Genomic DNA, 12,672 nt, shown 5'->3' on the forward strand with positions numbered 1-12,672 from the left:
TAGTTCATTTTGTACATACAGTAGGACAGAGACAACCTCATGCAGACCATCTGAGACCTGGACTGTCACCTTGTGGACCTTCCCTGGCCCCAGGGGATCACGAATTGAATCTACTCAACATACGAATACTTCAGTATAAATATGATTAAAATGGTCTTGCTGTTCTAGAGAAGATTTTTATCCTGATTTTAGCCCCACCCTAACCCCTAGGTCCATAACTGGAAGAAATAAAATTAATCTACACAACTTAGGAATGTTAAATAATGCCAATGATTTTGTGTGTGGCTCCATGAAGCAGTTTTTTTTTTCTTTTAAACCATGAGCGCATGTCCTTTTGACACAACATTATTAATGCAAATATACAGCTACTGTTAAACGGAGAACGGTAGACAAACGTGCACTGACTATAATATGTATGAAGATATGTATGAAGTCGGTGGAAAAGTGAATGTCCTCGTTATCGTATGGAGATTCAAGAAATTATGATGACCCCACCTTTGAAAACGGCCTCGTAGTTTCGTAAATACCTACTTTTATTTAATGTAATTACGTAAAGTTGTTGATTACATGTTGACCATACCTACAATTAAAAGAAAAATGCTTGTTTTGAAAGTTTATTTTGTCGCAATTTTCGCATGTCCTTAAGTGCAGTCCTCTGAATCTACACTACCTGAGGATGCTTCATAAAAAATATGACCAATCAAGTCTGCACTATGTCAGGAAGCTTTCATGTAAGTTTCACATTTTCTCCTTGCCAAGTTTTTCTTGAGATTTTTAAATGACCAAACCCTATTTTGGGCTTTTCATAATTATCTCCCCTTGAAAGGGGGCATGGCCTTTCATTTGCATAGAATTTAATCCCCTTCACCCATTGGCCAAGGACTCTGTTTCAAGTTTGGTTGAAATTTGCCAATAATTCTGGAGAAGATGGAGATGTTTACGACGACAACAACTCAGAGAAGCTCACGTGAGCTTTTGTTCAGGTGAATTAAAAAGCGGTTCCCTACACATTTACTGATAAGGTTTGAAAATCACAGATACAGCACTGTACTTTGTTGCTTTTAGAAAAGCTGATATTTACCGAGAATTTCTAATGTACATTTAGTTACTAACAGACCTTTAATTTGGGGACTATCGGCACTTTTCATCCAGTAATGCAGCATCTATTAAATGGTAATAGGCCAGTGTGGAGCGCGAAATTAACATATAACGCTCAAATAATTGAAGATTCTGATATCTTTTCAAATTATTTGAAAATATCATTAATTCCATTATTACGCGCAACATTGAATTGATGAGTGCAGGGGATGCTTACTCCTCCTATAGGCTCCTGATCCAACCTTAATTACTTCTGTGGTTCGTGTTTTTGCCCTGTTCACGATTGTTTATCATATATTGATCTAGTTCAGACTAGTTGCATGATGAAGAAAATAACACTTAGGTCCGTAGGAAGCAATTTCACTTTGGGGGGAGCACAGCCATACATTTTCACAGTTGAGGGGGCATTATCAACAACCAAATATATCTTGACAGGCCAAAAAAAAGGTCATCAGACGTTTTTATTGAGGGGGCCGAGCATACAGTATCTATGTTTTCTATAGTAATCTACACTGTAAAAAATGTGTTTAGGAAATAAACACTTCTATTACATGTTTAGATCTAAACGTGTATAGTATTGTGTTTAACAACTAAACACTTATGTCTTTACATGTTTTATATCTAAACGCGTTTAGAAATTAAACACGTTTTACTGTAAAGTGCAGAGTTATCTTCCCGGAAATGACACACATATATTTGAACGATGATTTGAGCGCCTATCTAAACAAAAGATACCTGTTTTTCCCTTTGTGTAGAGTCTATTACTTAACCAGTCAAGCAGTTCGGGAAAATTAATTCCGGTATGGTTTCAGTTTTATATTACGTAGCTGAGTACATCGATCCCGAAGTTAGTTTAGCGGCGGGAGAAATAACGTTTGGCATGATTAGCAAGAACTGAAAATGAAACGCAAGTAGAAACGAAGAGGTCACAAAGAAAAATACACCGAAACATTGATGCTACATCGATTAGCTGTGTAATGTGCATTGTATAAGAAAAAAGAAGCGGACTGGCGGCCGGAGGGTGAGGTGTATTTTTATGGTTTATGTTAGAAACCCCACTAGAAAACGTAGGCCTAGTATAATCAACATCTACCCCTCTCATTTTTCAATAAAGTTAGCACCCCACACTCTTACACAGCTCCTTATTTTCTTTAGAATTTAGTGAATTTATTCAAAAGTGTGTATATATATATTATAAATGTATAGAAGTTTGAAGACTTTCAGTGCGAGAGTAGGGGAATTATTTTGTCATTTTCGAACGTACAATGTCTTGTATATTTTTAATATGTTGACGGTGCGACCATAAGGGTGAGCGCAGATACCTATATTCAGTTTTAATTTAGATCGGGCTCTTCAAAGTTATCAAACTGCACGAGACTTTTAGTACGTCTAGACTCTGACGTCACACTCACATAACGTCGCTTGTAAGTAGCATTACCAAAACAAAGTCTGAACAGGGCTTATTTTAATAAAGAAGTTTTAATCTACTATTTGTCTGCTATATATCCATCAAATCAACGTGGATGTATATTTTTTTTGGAACTTCTTGTTACCGCGAGAACGTTGTTTGCGGGGAGAAGCAATTCGCAAAGTATTATGGGACCACAGGTAACTGAGGAAAAAAATTCATTTGGATCAATTTGCAAAGTCCGAATTTTCTCTTCGCCCAGGCATTGCTTTTAGAGCTCCCAGTGACTAGCGGCGCTTCGCACCGCTCACTGCGCTCGCTAATATCTATACTTTTTCATATGTTAATTTAATATTATAACTGAAAAGGATTGACAGGGAATCAAACTTGGACTCCTGCATAGCTTGTAAGCTGCTCTAATCCACCCATGCCGACATCCCGGTCAGCACAATCCAAACCACTAAGTGTATCTGGTCACCAGCAATTGGACCTGCCTGAGCTTCTTGTATCTGATCACCAGCAATTGAACTTGCCTATCTGCCATTTTCATCTAGGTTTGTTAACGTCCAAGAAAGTATGAAGTGTACTTAAACTAAACTTATGATCTGGTATTTTCAATAAGATTTTTTTTTAAATTGAATGAGGAAGCTATTGATATTTTGAAGTTATTTTGAGCAGCATATTTCAATCCATTTATTGTGAATAAAAAAGATTTCTTTAGTTGGAAATGATGTAGTTTACTCAATGGTGTGTAGACTGTCAACATGTGAAACCTACATAGTCTCCTCTGTTAAAGATCACTAATGGTGGATAAACAATGAGTGATGCAGACTATTCACCAAAAGGGAGTTTTGACACCTGTATGCCTATATTTCTACCAATCACCCTGTTATCTTTTTTGTCATGTTCTTTGGACAGGTAAAATAACAAGGTAATTGTTGAAAATAATTTTAATATGTAATAAAAATAGAACATATATAAACTACATACACAGCATCAATACCCCTTTCTCCTTTTGCACAGTGGCACAGGTGAGCTTTTTTGATCCAAATTTGTCCATTGCATGTGCAATCTAATTAAAATTAGATCCTTTGATCTGCTCACATATGATCCCTACACACTTTGTGTAGCGATCGTATGTGAGCTGATCAAAGGATTTAATTTCAATTAGATTGTAGCATGTAGTCATTTACATCATTGATTTTTTGGTTAACTTTTCACAATTTCCTCTTCTTCTCTGAAACTAATTTTAACCAAATTTGGCACAGAGTATCCTTGCGTAAAGATTTAAATGAAGGATCATGCCCCCTTTCAAGTGGAAATAATTAAGAATAAGCAAAAACTTGAGTGTGGTCATTTAGGAATCTTGTTCAGAACAACATATATTCCAGTCAGGGAAGGACATGATAAAGTCAGTTAAGAACCTAGCTTACCCAGACTTAAAGTGACTTCCTTCAGTCAGTTTAGAACCTAACCCAGTCAGGCAGAAACCTAACCCACTTAGGCAGGAACGTGAAATAGTCAGTTCAGATCCAAATCAGTAATGCAGAAACAAAACCCACTCAGGCTAAAAATTGAACAAGTCAGTTTAGAACATTACCCAGTCAGGCAGAATCATAAAACTGTTAGTTAAGAACCTAACCCAGTCGGATAGAAACTTAACTCAGTCAGGCATGAACATAAAACAGTCATATTAGAACCTAACCCAGTCAGGTAGAAACATCAAACACTCAGTTTAAAACCTAACCCAGTCAGGAAGATACATTACCTAGTCAGTAAGAAACATGAATTAGTCAGTTTAGAACCTAACACAGTCAGAGCGTATCATAAAACATTCATTTTAGAACCTATCCCAGTCAGGAATGTAACCCAGTCAATCAGGGACATAAAACAGTCAGTTCACATCCTAACCCACTTAGGTATAATCATAAAACAGTCAGTTCAGAAACATGAACAAGTCAATTTAGAATCTAGGCAGAATTGCATAACATTCAGTTAAGAACCTAACCCAGTCAGGTAGAAACCTTACCCAGTCAGGTAGAAACCTAAGCCAGTCAGGTAGAAACATAAAACTGGCAGTTTAGAACCTAACCCAGTCAGGATTAAACATAACCCAGTCAGACAGAAACATGAACAAGTCTGTTTAGAACCTAATCCAGTCAGATAGAATCAGAAAACAGTCAGTTTAAAACCCAACCCAGTCAGGTAGAAACATAATCCTGTCAGAAACTTCAGTTCAGAACTTAACCCAGTCAGGAAGAAACATAACCCAGTCAGGCAGTAATATGTACAAGACAGTTTAGAACTTAACCCAGTCAGGCAGGGACATGAACAAGTCAGTTAAGAACCTAACCCAGTCGAGCTGAATCATGAAACTGTCAGTTTAGAACCAAACCCAGTCAGGCAGAAATATTACCCTGTCAGGCAGAATCATAAAACTATCAGTTTTGAACCCAACCCAGTCAGGAAGAAACCTATCCCAGTCAGACAGAAACATGAACAAGTCGATTTAGAACCTAACCCAGTCAGGCAGAATTTGTATAACATTCAGTTAAGAACCTAACCCAGTCAGGTAGAAACCTAAACCAGTCAGGTAGAAACATAAATCTGGTAGTTTAGAACCTAACCCAGTCAGGATTTAATAAACCAGGTCAGACAGAAACATGAACAAGTCAGTTTAGAACCTAATCCAGTCAGGCAGAATCAGAAAAAGTCAGCTTAAAACCCAACTCGGTCAGGTATAAACATAATCCAGTCAGAAACATAAAACAGTCAGTTCAGATCTTAACCCAATCAGGTAGAAACATAACCCAGTCAGGCAGTAATATGAACAAGTCAGTTTAGAACTTAACCCAGTCAGGCAGGAACATAAACAAGTCGGTTAAAAACCTAACCCAGTCAGGCTCAATCATAAAACAGTCAGTTTAGAACCTAACCTAGTCAGGCAGGAACATAAGTCAGTTAAGAACCTAACCCCTAATCCCTAATCCTTGCCCTATGTGCCTCCGGGTGCAACAAGGACTAGGTAGTAGTTAGGTAAGAACCTAACCCAGTGAGGTAGAATTGTAAAACAGTAAGCTTAAAACCTAACCCGGTCAAACAGGAACATAAAACTGTCAGTTTAGAACCTAACCCATTCAGGCAGAAACCTAACCCAGTCAGGTGGAAGCCTATCCCACTCAGGCAAGAACATGAACATGTCAGTTTAAAACTAACCCAGTTAGGCAGAATCATGAAACAGTCGGTTCAGAACCTTATTCAGTGTGGCAGGATCATAAAACAGTCAGTTTAGAACCTAACCCAGTCAGGCAGAGTCATAAAACAGTCAGTTTAGAACCTAACCTTGTCAGGTAGAAACATAACCAAGTCAAGCAGGAAGATGAACAAGTCAGTTTAGAACCCAACCCAGTCAGGCAAAATCATGAAGCAGTCACTTTAAAACCTAACCCATTCAAGTAGAAACCTAACCCAGTCAGGCAGGAACATGAACAAGTCGGTTCAGAACATAACCCAGTCAGGCAGAATCATGAAACAGTCATTTTAGAATGTAACCCAGTCAGGTAAAAACATAAAACAGTCAGTTTATAACCTATCCCAGTCAAGAAAAAACCTAACCCAGTCAGGCAGAAACATGAAGAAGTCAGATAAGAACCTAATGCAGTCAAGCAGAGTCATGAAACAGTCAGTTTAGAACCTTACTCAGTGCGGCAGGATCATAAAACCGTCAGTTTAAAACCTTATCCAGTCAGGCAGAATCATAAAACAGTCAGTGTAGAACCTAACCCTGTCAGGTAGAAACCTATCCCAGTCAGGCAGAAACATAACCCAGTCAGAAACATAAAACAGTCAGTTCAGAACTTAACCAGTCAGGTAGAAAGATAACCTAGTCGGGCAGTAATATGAACAAGTCAGTTTAGAACTTAACCCAGTTGGGCAGGAATATGAACAAGTCAGTTAAGAACCTAAGCCAGTCAGACTCAATCATAAAACAGTCAGTTTAGAACCTAACCCAGATAGGCAGGAACATAAGTCAGTTAAGAACTTAACAAAGTCAGGTAGAATTGTAAAACAGTAAGCTTAAAATCTAACCCAGTCAGGAAGAAACCTAATCCAGTCAGACAGGAACATAAAACTGTGAGTTCAGAACCTAACCTAGTCAGGTAGAGACCTAACCCTGTCAGGCAGGAACATGAACAAGTTAGTTCAAAACCTAACCCAGTCAGGTAGAAACCTAACCCAGTCAGGCAGGAATATAAAATATTCAGCTCAGAACCTAACCCAGAAACATAACCCAGTCAGGCAGTAATATGAACAAATCAGTTTAGAACTTAAGCCGGTCAGGCAGGAACATGAACAATTCAGTTAAGAAACCAAGCCAGTCAGGCTGAATCATAAAACAGTCAGTTAAGAACCTAACCCAGTCAAGCTGGAACAAAACAAGTCAGTTTAGATCCAGACATTCTGAGTTTGAAATTTTGATGTTAAAGGGGGAGTTTCGATAAGGCCGCTCAGCAGCCCACTTTTTCTTAAAAATAAATTTCAATTTATTTTTTCAAAACTAGTTTAGAATTCAAGATAAATATGTTAACTTTTGTTGTTTATATTTTAAAAGTTAATATGAGAAGAATTAACACCGTAGCTGATACATACTTAGATGTACACTCAGATTCGTTAACATTAGGCTTATGGGAAAATATAAGAGGGTGGCATTTATAAATCGATGTTTAGAATATGAAGTGCATGAGGGACACTCACCTAAATTTGTTCAGTAATTAGATATACTCTGCACACTAATTTCTTGAAATATGATGAGTGTCGCGTGTGCACTTCATATCCAAAAATTGAAAATTGCATAACATGCATATCTAAAAGTAGAAACTCCTGGTTTCTTGATCTGACTCTGTGTTAAAATACTAAGCCAAAAGTAGCATATTTTGTTGAATTAAAGAAGATTCTCGATTATACATGTATTAACAGTAGAAAACATTATCGTATCCTGTCTTCATTTTGATACTATTTTTGTCGCCAACATATAACGTTAACGTCACATTTTTAGCTCACCTCCTCGAAGTTGGGGGAGCTTTTGTAATACTATCAGCATTGGTGTTCCAGGTAAAAGTTTTTGAAGCAGATTTTTTTTCAAGTATATCTATGCCCTATATTAATCACAGTCACCTGATCAAGCATGTTTCCTTGTCACCATTAAGGTTTCAAATGCTGGATTTTAGCCAAAGAATGTCCAGGTAAATGTTCTAAAAGCAGGTTTAAGTTTTTGGAGCAGAGCAGCTGTAAGCACTTGTTGATCAGACTTGCTTCATGATGCATCTACAGATGCACACTATTAGATTGCTTTAGATGCTGGATATGACCTACATTTCCTTAATGATAGAGCAGGTTAAAGATTTTGAAGTGTGTCTCATTCTTATGTGACTATAAGCCCTATCGTAACCAAACTTGCACTGATGATGCATCTAGGATTGCACACTACCAGACATGGTTCAGATGCTGGAACTTTCTTACATTTTCTGACTGACTGAACAAAATGGTTTTAGAGCAAGTCCATTCCTTAACGTTATTTATCATGCATAGTTACAAGAAAGTCAAAAATACAAATATTTTTGACTTTCTTATATAGAAATTCACGCTCCAACATGCTAGAGAAGTGCCCATATATTTCTGTGTGATTGACATATAGGGAACGTGGATTGTTTTAAGTCTGGATGTTTAGGCGCATATGTCTGCCTGATTAAGGATTAAACACATATCTTTGGCATTTACACGTGTATTTCGAACTGCGCTTTGGTCTAGCAAATCATTTATAATGAATTCTAAAACTCTGTAAATGAGGAGTGACTAGAGTTGGTGAAGCAACTTAAGTATCTATGGAGAGCGGGGAAGCGATAGGAAATTAGTCCTGGCTGGGATTCTCTCAGTTATGCTGAAAACATAATGCAGGCAAATACTTCTAAGTTTCATAATGAAAAGGAAACACTCAATGTATTATAGATTTTTCCATCATTTGGCTATTCACATATTACGTATCATGATAAAATATTTTTGATTGTAATTAATATTATTCATATTATCATATACATTGCAATATACTGAAGCCAGTAGGTGCTAGGTAAAAAAAAAATATATTATCTGGCCTTCCATTGAATTATCTGGCGGCTGCCAGAAAAAATTTAGTGGTTTGCCAATCAAGTTGTAGCACCCAATGATGTACCTTAATGCACTTGATTGACAGAGGTACACAGACCAGGTATTTTTAAAGGCGGTGCTTAAAATCTCTGCCTTTAACGACATCTACAACTTCTGTTTGTATTCAAATCTGGGAGTTTCATGCCTTATTAGCAAGATTACATGTCTACACCGCAAGAAACTTACTTGCCTGCTTCTAGTTATTTATGTGGCGGCCGCCAAATAAGTTTCTGGTCGCTGCCAGTTATTTATATTTTGGCCGCAGGAAAACTGTTTGGCAGATATATTTTTCTAGTGGCCGCCAAATAATTATGTGGTGGCAGCCAGATAAAATATTTTTCTTACCTTGCACCTACAACGTACCGGCTTACGTAGCAATATGATTCTTTTAAATAAACTTCTTATTCATGTATGTATATAAAGTTGCATTTATTTTTTAATCTTTTTACTTTAAAACATTTTATTTAATTTCAATTTTATGATATTAAGGTATATTTTTATAAAATATGTAGTTGTATAATCTCATTGATGAAAATGTATTGCATATCCCTGTATATGACGTTTTTACTTTTACCTATCTCATGTCCATATATCTTTTCATTTGCTTTTTTCGTATGGGAAAATGTTAAATATTGATTGTAAAGTTTACATATAAACTGTTGATTAATTATGATGTTAAAACTTTCTATATATGTTTACGTTTTATAAGATCAATTCATCCTCTTTTAAAGAAAAGTAACATTTAACACCAGAAAAATATCGCACCTTAAAAAAAAAATTGCGTAAGGTAAATACCATTTTCCGTAAAAAAAAAATTGTTGAAATTGGTTAAATTATGTCTTTATTCATATTTACCCTATTTCATTTATTATTTTGACGATTTAAAAAATCCACTTTCCCCCTATAAAAATGTCTACTCCAAAAATATACGAAAGGGGGTATACTTAAATTTTCAATTATCACGTGATCGGAAAATGCGTCACATAAATTATTTTCATATTTTTTTGGACGATAAGGAGTTTTTCTACAAAATATCAAAAATTTCAGAAAATTTCGTGAGGGGCCGAAAAACCGCCTTATCGAAACTCCCCCTTTGTTTTTATTATTGTTTGGTTGATGAAGTAATGTTCCTAGTTTCATATTTTACTTCACTGGAATTTTTGCAAATGAAAGAACAATTTTAAAAATGTGTTTGATAACCCCAAAAAACTGCACCAGATATACTCAAAGATTTTTATTGTATTTTATAATCGTCTATACTTATTTTAAATTCTTTGTCAGTGCAAGAAATCATTTGCAATTCTGTAAATGAGTATAATTTCTGAGAATTCAAATTACCATAGAAGCAGAATTTTTAGGGAGGATTCAATTTTGGCATTTTTAGCGAGGGAACTGAGATTGCTAAAATTGAATATTGCTAACAATTTATTCTATTTTGGCTGTTATAGCTTTCTCTCTTGATATTACAAAATCACTTAAATTACTTCTTGCTAAAAATTTGGGGGTAAATTGCTAAATTGGCATCTCGCTAAGATTTCCACTTATACAGTATTTTTTCGTTAAAAACAAGTACATGTATTTGGTGGTTTATTTTCTTAGAATATGGAAATGCTTTCATAATAGGCATATACATGTTCATATATCTCTTAAGAAGGTCATTATTTTTTTTCAGATCTGCTCTTTTGATGAAAACTGTGAAAAAAATCCCATTTCATAAAATTCTAAGATGTTAAAATGTAGTACAACACCTAAAATGAAAATTTTGTGCATTTTTCCAGGTAAAACAAGTAGAAAGAAAAGGCTGGAGCAAAGATGAGAAAAGGTAGGTTAACATAGTTGTCATTTGATAAAATCAAAAGATGCTATTCAGTACTCACCCATCCCCTCCCCTTAAAGCAAATAGACTTAAAAGGGACAAAAGACTGTAATCACTTTGTTTGTATGTTTTGATATACATGTATGTCCTGAACATGTCTTTTAGCTGATAAACTAATTTGACTGAGTTCAAAAACATTCCTGCATTTTATCTGTATAAGAGATTTTAAAAATTGATGAACAGATCTGATTCAGACTTTTTGCTTAGACTGTACTTCCCATCTTTTGACAGCACCATATGCCAAGGGTTTGTGAGGAGAGTAGCAGATCAGAAACCTTTGACTAGAGAAGATGGTATTTGTTGTGACAAGACCTTTCTTTGAATACAAACACTTTTTGAACTCTTCACTTTAACCTTGTAGACCTCGACCTAAATTTGAAAAATCCAAACCTTTGTCTTGAACTGCCATAGGGGACAACAATGTTTCACAAACACATCTTGTTATTTCATATAAATATCGTTTGCTTTCCTTTCAACTTAAGATTATGCAATAGTTTGTCATAATTACAGTGAATGGAGACAGATTCTGATGATGCCATCATTGGGAGGCAGGATGACTATAAGACACTAATTCCTCATCCATAAAGATTTCTACAAGTGGTTCATTTGGTAGGTTAGACTGGCATACCAACAAACTTAGATGGTGTGATAGAATCACTTTTTCTCCCAGAGAATACAATTGTTTTACATTTCTGGGACACTCCTCAGCATAATAATTAATCATATTTAAAGAAAACACTACCAATTCTACAATGTGACAACAAATGTTCAAAAGGCAGTAAACGGAATATTTTTTGCTCACCACAACAAAGTCGAGATGAGCTTTTGCTTTGTAAGTGTGTTGACATCCCAGTAAAAGTTTTATGGGCAAGTTCATTCCCAAGTAACTTTAAGCGTAGAGCTTATAGTTACTTGGGAATGAACTTGCCCATAAAACTTTTACAAAGTACCAAAGTTTCAAGTAATTATAAGCTCTACCTGTACAAAAAGTTGCATGGATGATGCTTCTGACTTAACTGGATGATAAGACATTTATTTTCAGGATGATTATAACTGATCAAATTTTTTGGACATTCCCAAGAAACTATAATTCCTAACTAGACCAAACTTGTATGGTAAGGCATGTAGATGTGCACACTACTAGAACATTCAATTTATGATAAACATTGCCTTCACTCATAGATAATATTCTTCTGAGGAGAACTTTAGGAAAAGTGATTTTGATGTTATGCACTTATATTTTCAGAAATGAATACAGATTTCATTACAAGGCGCGAGTATGTTCAAAGGAAACAGCCAATCAAAATGAACTTAGTCAGTTATAGTTGTATATATAACGAGAGACAATTTATTTTTATTTTTTCATTTTTGGCATCTTATTTTAGGCCTACAGTATTAATTTTGGACTCATGAGCTAAGAATATCATATCTTTAGCAGAATTGTCCCACTTAATTAAAGGGAACTTTTTTTTTAGGGGTGCATGGTGCAACATCCTGGATGGTGTGTAGTATGTTTGTTAACATGTGAAGCCCACACGTATTTCAGGGTAGATATGTTTACTGTTAATTACTGTCAGGGTGTATTTTTTCTGGTCTCAATTTTTAAGTCACCTGAGTCACTCAGGTGACCTATAGCTATCCGTTTTTGTTTGTCGTCGTGCGATGTGTGTTAACATTCGAACATTTTTAGCTTCTTCTCTGAAACCGCTCTACCAATTTCAACCAAATTTGGCATATGGCATTCTATGGGTGAAGGGGAACAAAAATTTTGAATTTCATGGTCCCTGCCCCCTGGGGCCTAAGGGGTGGGGCTAAAACCACCAAAATTAATGCAATCTTTAAAAATCTTCTTCTTTATTCCTGGACATCAAGCAGTCAAACTGTTAGCATGATTGTAATAAGCATTGAGCCCTCTACCAAAATTGTGAAATTCATGGCCCCAGGGTCCGGGGTTCTGGTGCTAGGGTGGGGCTTTATAGATCATCTAGTGAAAGTGCATTATTTCATCGAAAATCTTCTCCTCTGCTCCTGGATATTAAATAAACCAACTAAGTACATAGTTATGATGAGGAAGAGTGCCTCTTCCAAA

The 12,672-nt window shown here is 35.9% G+C and overlaps 1 long non-coding RNA gene across 4 annotated transcripts; it reads left to right on the forward strand.

The window, feature by feature from the left end:
* The first annotated feature begins 2,076 nt into the window (after positions 1 to 2,076).
* On the forward strand, positions 2,077 to 12,081 carry LOC133196688 (uncharacterized). Of its 4 annotated transcripts, XR_009722395.1 has the most exons (7): positions 2,077 to 2,119; positions 2,875 to 3,060; positions 3,228 to 3,437; positions 10,486 to 10,529; positions 10,815 to 10,876; positions 11,094 to 11,192; positions 11,830 to 12,081. It is a non-coding gene; the product is annotated as an uncharacterized LOC133196688 (long non-coding RNA). The 4 variants fall into 4 exon arrangements; XR_009722396.1 differs by lacking the exon at positions 10,815 to 10,876; XR_009722398.1 differs by lacking the exon at positions 10,815 to 10,876 and having other exon boundaries at positions 3,303 to 3,437.
* The last annotated feature ends 591 nt before the right edge of the window (positions 12,082 to 12,672 follow it).

Source organism: Saccostrea echinata, unplaced genomic scaffold (assembly GCF_033153115.1).
Source record: "Saccostrea echinata isolate AGI-Se365-2 ecotype Australia unplaced genomic scaffold, CSIRO_AGI_Sech_v1 ptg000030l, whole genome shotgun sequence".
Taxonomy (NCBI): Eukaryota; Metazoa; Mollusca; class Bivalvia; order Ostreida; family Ostreidae; genus Saccostrea; species Saccostrea echinata.